Below are 6894 nucleotides of genomic sequence, written 5' to 3' on the forward strand. Positions count from 1 at the left end.
TGAGTAGTACTTACAAGAGATAATTTCAACAGTCAACAGGAATATGGACTGAAAAATTGAATGCAGACTACTGAGAGGAAGATTGGAAACTGATAGATGAGCATGAGAAGTTAGTACCGATAAACACAGCATAAATTACAGATGACTCAATTTCCTTCAGAACGCAGATTCTTCGTCATCTCTGAAGAAAAACTCACAGTCTCAGATTCTGGGTGCTGTTGTAAAAGCCCTGTTTCTCCCACCTCCTCCTACCTCTGTGCCTATGTTCAATCTATCACTGAATCACAGCTTTTCACTGAACCCTTTCTTTTGGGATATGCTGTATTAGCCGATAAATTTTGAGTGGGATGGGGAAATGAACCATTTAAAAGAAATCAGCTTACCGAAGCACCTGCCTTTCTTACAGTTTCTCAAAGCATGACCCGGTCTGGAAAAAGCTCCTGGTTCAACATCTCATATATACAATTAAAATGCTTAATTGTGCAGAGCATTAGTCAGTGCTGATCTCCTGAGGAAACAGGAACTTTATGAATGATGTCTGATTCCCACTGTGAGGAGTAAAATTACACTGTTTAAAGAATATATGTGTTAAGCACCTAAGGCTGTTTAGAGATCCCATAACACACCATTATGGTATTGTGAAAAAGGGTTTTGTGAAGCAATGTATTTAGTTTGGAAGCTAAGAAGAAATTGCGAAACAAAATTGGGTAAAATCATTTTTGCCTTGCTGATAAGCTATTTGCTAATTAAGAAGGGGAAAGTGACTGTCTCAAGCTACGCTGATGGAAAAAAAAAAAAGTGAATAAGAGCCTAGCTGGCTTTTGGAGGGAAAAAATGAAACCACATTTGCAAGAGCACCACGTGCATCTCAAAAGCATGTTGATGAATGTCAGCCTGTGAACAACCCTCACTCTTATGGAAGTAGGCTACCAAGTGAAATAAACACTGGGAATAAACCCACAGTTTGCGAGGCATAGAAGCACGGGCTCTGATGAGGATGCAAGCACTTTGGGCTCAGGCAGGTGATCTAAGCGTGCACCTGTGCACCACATCACAGGCAAAGGGACTCCAGCTGCTCTTGTGGCTGCAGCCCACAAGCAGCTCCAGTCGGAAAGCCAGGGAGCCGCTCTTCTACAGCCCTGAACCAAGGCCTCCTGTCCCCAGTGTGGGGGGCTCTGGTGTGACAGAGGGACAGAGGGTGTGATGGGGGGGCTCTGGTGTGACAGAGGGACAGAGGAGCCCAAGAGGTTTACCCGGAGCTGGCTTGTCACCACTCTGGCTGCTCCTAGGAGACATCCTAGGGCACAGGTACCTGCCTGGGACATACCCAGCATTGAGCCACACCAGGACAATTCAAGGGAGGTTTAGGAATCAGGCTAGTCCTTGGTTTTGCTCTAGTTTCATTCATGAGCCTACGGAATACTGCAGGTCTGATTTGCTTCCTGGGTCCATCCTTGAGCAGAACGCAGCTGACGGCAGCGCCGTTGGCATTTCCAGCCACAGGGATGTAAGCGCCTGTCACAAAACCCAGGGACAAGCCAAACTGGGCTGTTTGGAAATTTTGATTTGCTTTTTCTTGGGAGAAAGAGAGGAAGGAATTGTTCTGGTTTATTTTTAATGTACAAGTTACACTACTGGGAACAAGGTGGAGTCTCAAGAGAAAAGAAATTTTAAAAGCCACATTTATCATCCTACTTCAAGCATACTCGAAATGTTCAGGTAACGCCTGTATCAATAGGGATCAAGCAAGACAACTGCAAACACACTCATCGCCCCTGATAAGTCCTACTTTTCCCTGCAAATCAGGAAAAAATGCCAGTTAAAAAACCCTGCTGGTGTAAATATTGTCCATAAGTATTTTACCAGCTTATTTTGTTTTACTTAAAGAGCATGATTAGAAGAAGCAAGGGCAGTAGAAGAAGGAGGGAGGGAGAAGGGGAATGTACCTGCAATTTTCAAAAGAAATATCAAGAACTTTTCCATAAGGCAGTTTTAAGCTGGAAGTGTCTTGTCAAATCTGTAACATGATTTTCCAAATGGTGTGCAAAACGTCATGCAATTTTAAATCTGTAATATTGCTTTAATCTCCAAAAAGGAAATAATAATGTTTGTCTTTACTACGTTCGATCCAATCTTGCATTCATTTCCAAACTAAGCTCCTACCGATTGTAGTGATCTGGGCCCAGTAATACACGTTCGGGTTATCGGTTTGTTTACAGCTTGGATCTGCCATTGCCATTAGGTATCTAGGATACACATTTTGCACACGTACAGCACATACAGAACACGTACTTGTAGACATACTTTCATTCAATATGATAATGTAAGGATCGTTATCCTACCTAAAGAAATGCATTTGAATTGCATACGTCTAAAGCTACCCTCCAAACACCAGATAAATACCTTCCAAAAATAGCATCACTCATTTTTCACAGCAGGTGTCATTCATCAGGTATGAGGCTGCATGTAAACGTGTTAGTAATAATAATTCAGTTTGATATGTGACTCCAGCTCATTACCAGCAGCCCCAGGCACTAGAAGGCTACTGAAGTCACTAGAGCAGTGCAGAAATATTTAATCCTATAGCAAATATTTAGTCCTACGACATGAATATCGCACAAATATTGATCCTGTAAGTTAAAAACACTCTGAAGAACTTAGCTTTTCTCCTCCAGCTCTCTGTCTCACTGTTTGCTGGTCTCCGTGGCACTGCCTGCTGAGCTGGACCAGCTCCAGGCTGCCCACCATACCTGATCTGGAAGGGGGTGGTGGGCACGGGCAAGGGGGAGCCGAGGGAGCGGATCCTGACCCTCCACAGGCAGCAAGGGGATGGCTCGGGGAGCAGGGATGGCAGCTCTCCCTGCAAAGAAAGGATGCTGCAGGCGCAGGGCAGCCCGGTCCTCCATGCTGCTCTTGCTCCTACTGAGCCTGCCATGGGATCTGCTCCCAGGTGGCAATGCCAAGAGTTATTTTGGAGGTGGGGGTGAAGCCCTGTTGCTGCCTGTTGTGCTTTCGGCACCTTGCTGTGTTGCCATAGAAGACGCAGGGGTGTCGTGGTCACTGGCACACCCAGAGCATGGTGCTCGGGGTCCCTCGCCAATGCCAGCCCTGCGAAAGGCCGTTTTCGGCAATCCCCCCCATGGCGCTTCCACCACAACAGGCAGATCTGCAGCTGAGAAATGCCACTGCGCAAAGGCTAATTAAGAGTCTGCAGGGAATCTTGTTGCATGTTTCTGCTTAATTTGTAATATTCACACTAGGCCTGACAGAAAGCCACCGAGGGGACAGGAGCATTTCCAGCGACTTTTAATGGGCTGTTTGCGCCGAGACACCGATAATGACAGGCTGGTTTGCACAGGCAGTGAAAGGGCTCTCTTCAGGCCCCACCAGACACCAGAGCCTGTTGACCTTAATTAAATTTCATGGCACACTTGGCTCAGTCCTGCGGTAATTGCTCAGCCTTTACTTATATGCGTTGTCTAAATGGAACTGCTCTCCTAGGCAGCCGTTTGCAGGGAGCGCGGGGTATGATGAGACCCTTCTGCTGGTGTCCTGTGCCTCTGATCGCCTCTGCTGTCTCTCTTCTCCACAGCCTCCTTTCATCTTCCAACCCTCCTGCTCTTCAATCCCTTCTGGTGCTTTCAGCGTGATATGCTAAAGATTAATTTCTTTAGCAGCATGGCAGTGATAAATAATTACTTTTCTGTTTATTACTACTTACTATTGTTCCAGAAACGTTTCCAAAACTTGTTTATGTCTTGTGTGTTTGTGGTGCTGCTGTGTCTGCTCCCCAGGACCTTGCCATCCAGATACCTGCCAGTTTTATTTTGAAATCTTGGTTACAGAAATACAAGGCAATCTGAGGTCTCTTCCTCCATATCTCTGCCCTAAAGCCAGGATCTAGGCATGCTGGGCTGGAAGTTCCTCCATTCTTGGAAGAGGCCATTTGGAGCCAGCCTCTCTGAGAGGATGGTGAGTGTGTGGGTCAAGGGGAAGGAAGGGCGACCCCTGTACCGAGAGTTACAGAGCAAGAGGTGGACATGCAGCCCCAGCCATGTCTCACTGCCTGTCCCCTCTGGCCGTGAATCATGGAGAAGACGGCCAGGGCAAGATTCCCATCTGGCTGGTGAAGAGGGATGGTTGCTCAGGCTATGGTGGTGATTCCAAACAAGCCTTTACCCTTGCTCACACTTACAGACCTAGAGAAGAAATTTTCTCAGCAATTTTTATCCTCCACTGGGGTCTCAGGCAATACAAAGAAGGTCCCACCAGCTCCCCAGATATTCCTTTTTTGGGTCTTCTGGCAGAGATAAATTCCCCAACAACCCCCAGGGACTCAGAAAAGGCATGCTTAAGCTTTGATCATCTCCTTGAGGGGGGAAAAATATAGAGAAATGGGCAGAAAAGTGTGTGCAATGCTGAAGAGACAAGAGGAGGGTGAGAAGAGGGAAAGGAGAGACTGTGGTGAGGAGAGAACAAGGAGAGGTGAAGAGTGGAAGGGATGGAAAGCAGAGAACAAAGGGGAGAAGCCCTGAGCATTTGAAAGAGCAGGTAAATGAGGGAGCGAGCACAGATGGGAAAGAGAAGAGGAGCAGTACCTTAAGAGAGACCTATAACAAAGAGAAGAAAAGGGAAGTCTTAGCAATGTATTAAATAGGAAAGAAATGGGGGACAAGGAGCTAAAGAAAGCCGCAATCAGAAAGAGGAGACTTCCTTGCAGAGAAAGAGAGATGAGAGCAGGCTGCTTCTGAAGGGGGAAAAGTATTGGAATCTGAAGAAGCACATTAACGAAATACATTACAAGCTTGACACACAAAAGCAGAGGCATAAACTATAATGGAGAGCAAAAGAAAATGAAGTGGAAAAAGGAAGCAGGTGGAACAAAAGGAAGCAGGGCATGTAACATAGTTTTAAAATATTATTAAGTGTAGAAGTTGAATTAAAAAAACCTTATTACTGAGCTCATTTCTTTCTTTAGAACTGTACAGTATGAAACGAAACATATGTATAGTCTGGCATTTCTGTTAATATCCCTTCCTTCAAATCCGCTTTTAATGGGTACAGATAATAAAGCTGGTAACCGTTTAAGAGCAAATGCCATTAGGAATGATGACCTGTAATGCACTGTAAACTCTTATCCTCTGCTTACACAAACAGACTTCGGTGCTTGAAATAAGAAAAGCATTTTATTTTCTTCCTCACTCTTCTCGTTCCCAAAAGACAAATGGTTGAAACACTGGGCTGCAGGGTCTGTCTAAAAAGAAAATACTTTTATTCAGTATCTCCACTATTAGAAGATGTAGTAGTCTATTCGGTTTACTACTGCTGAACGGCACGTGGAGGATTACTGAACAATTTGGCAGCGGGTATTTTTTTTTTCAAGTGATAAGGTGGCCTGGAAGAGCTGCTTGTTCCCAGCACAACCTCTAGCCAGCTTCCTGGAAGACTCCTTTCTCCTCCCTTGCTTGCAAAACACGGGAGGCTGTACACCTCTGTGCTGTACAGGGGAAGGAAGAAGCCAGGCGCTTCAAGCCACCCCATGCTGCCTTACCTGGCATGCATCTGGGCACTGTGCATGCAGAAAGTGTGCCTTACACACATACACACACACACACACACATTTACAAGAGATGGGTAATGACATGTGATAGCAATGGTCCTTATGAGCAGAGATGGTGGAGCCTTTGCTCCCACAGGGGAAAGAGTTCCCAACCCCAAAATGAGAAATCAAGGCCATGGTCCGAGGAGCATCCTGCCCTGGCCTGCAGAAAACGTGCTGGAAAAACAGCCTGGGTTGTCCCTGCTGAGTGCTGTGCTGGGCCATGGGGCTGGAGGTCGATTGCACAACTCAGCTTTTCAAACTCAATGCTAATGCAAAGAAAATATAGTGCAAAATGTAGAATGCCTTCATGCGGGTCGTGGGGCTTTTAACCGTTCCTCTCAAGCTCAACAAACTGCTGCAGCTCTTATACAGTAACCAAATGGATGATCACATTGCTTGGCAACATTGTCCTTCCAGAATCAACACTTTTACAGTCGCCTCAGCCTCTTTCCTTCCCTCCTTTCCCCATTCAAACCCATCACCTACAGCCCACTTCCCCACTTCTCATAGGAACAAAAGGCATGCAACCTCTCTGCCCTTCAGCACGCGTGCCACAGAGCAGGCCCCAATTAAAAGTCTGGTTTTAATGTTGTTTTAATCATCGCTGCACTTGTGAGATGATGGCAAGAGGCTGTAACAAGGATGGACAAAAGGCATACAAACCCACAAGAAAAACTAATGATGAATCATTGTTTGAAGGGTGAGTCATGCCTGAGTGCATGCATATGTCAAGCATGAGACTGACATAGCTTCACTTGATTAACCCAAATCTGCTTTGTTTAAGTCTTCTCTTACAGCTCTGCTTTTAAGGAAACAGTAACACACAGTTATTTGCACAGTGATTTTACTGCCTGCCTGTATGAACAGAGAAGAGGAGGCTGAGGGGAGACCTCATTGCCCTCTACAACTACCTGAAAGGAGGTTGGAGAGAGGTGGGTGTTGGCCTCTTCTCCCAGGTGAATAAAGACAGGACCAGAGGAAATGGTGTGAAGGTGCGGCAGGGGAGGTTTAGATTAGATATTAGGAAGAATTACTTTACTGAAAGAGTGGTCAGGCACTGGAACAGCCTGCCCAGGGAGGTGGTTGAGTCACCATCCCTAGAGGTGTTTAAGAAACGTCTAGATGTGGCACTTCAGGGCATGCTCTGAAGGGCAGAGATTGTAGGGGTTGTTGGTTTTGGTTTGGGTTTTTTTTTTTGTGCATGTGTGTATGGTTGGACTGGATGATCTCAAAGGTCCTTTCCAACCATGAAGATTCTATCATTCTATGATTCCATGATTTTGGTGGACCCC

Source organism: Rissa tridactyla, chromosome 1, assembly GCF_028500815.1.
Source record: "Rissa tridactyla isolate bRisTri1 chromosome 1, bRisTri1.patW.cur.20221130, whole genome shotgun sequence".
NCBI classification, from domain to species: Eukaryota; Metazoa; Chordata; class Aves; order Charadriiformes; family Laridae; genus Rissa; species Rissa tridactyla.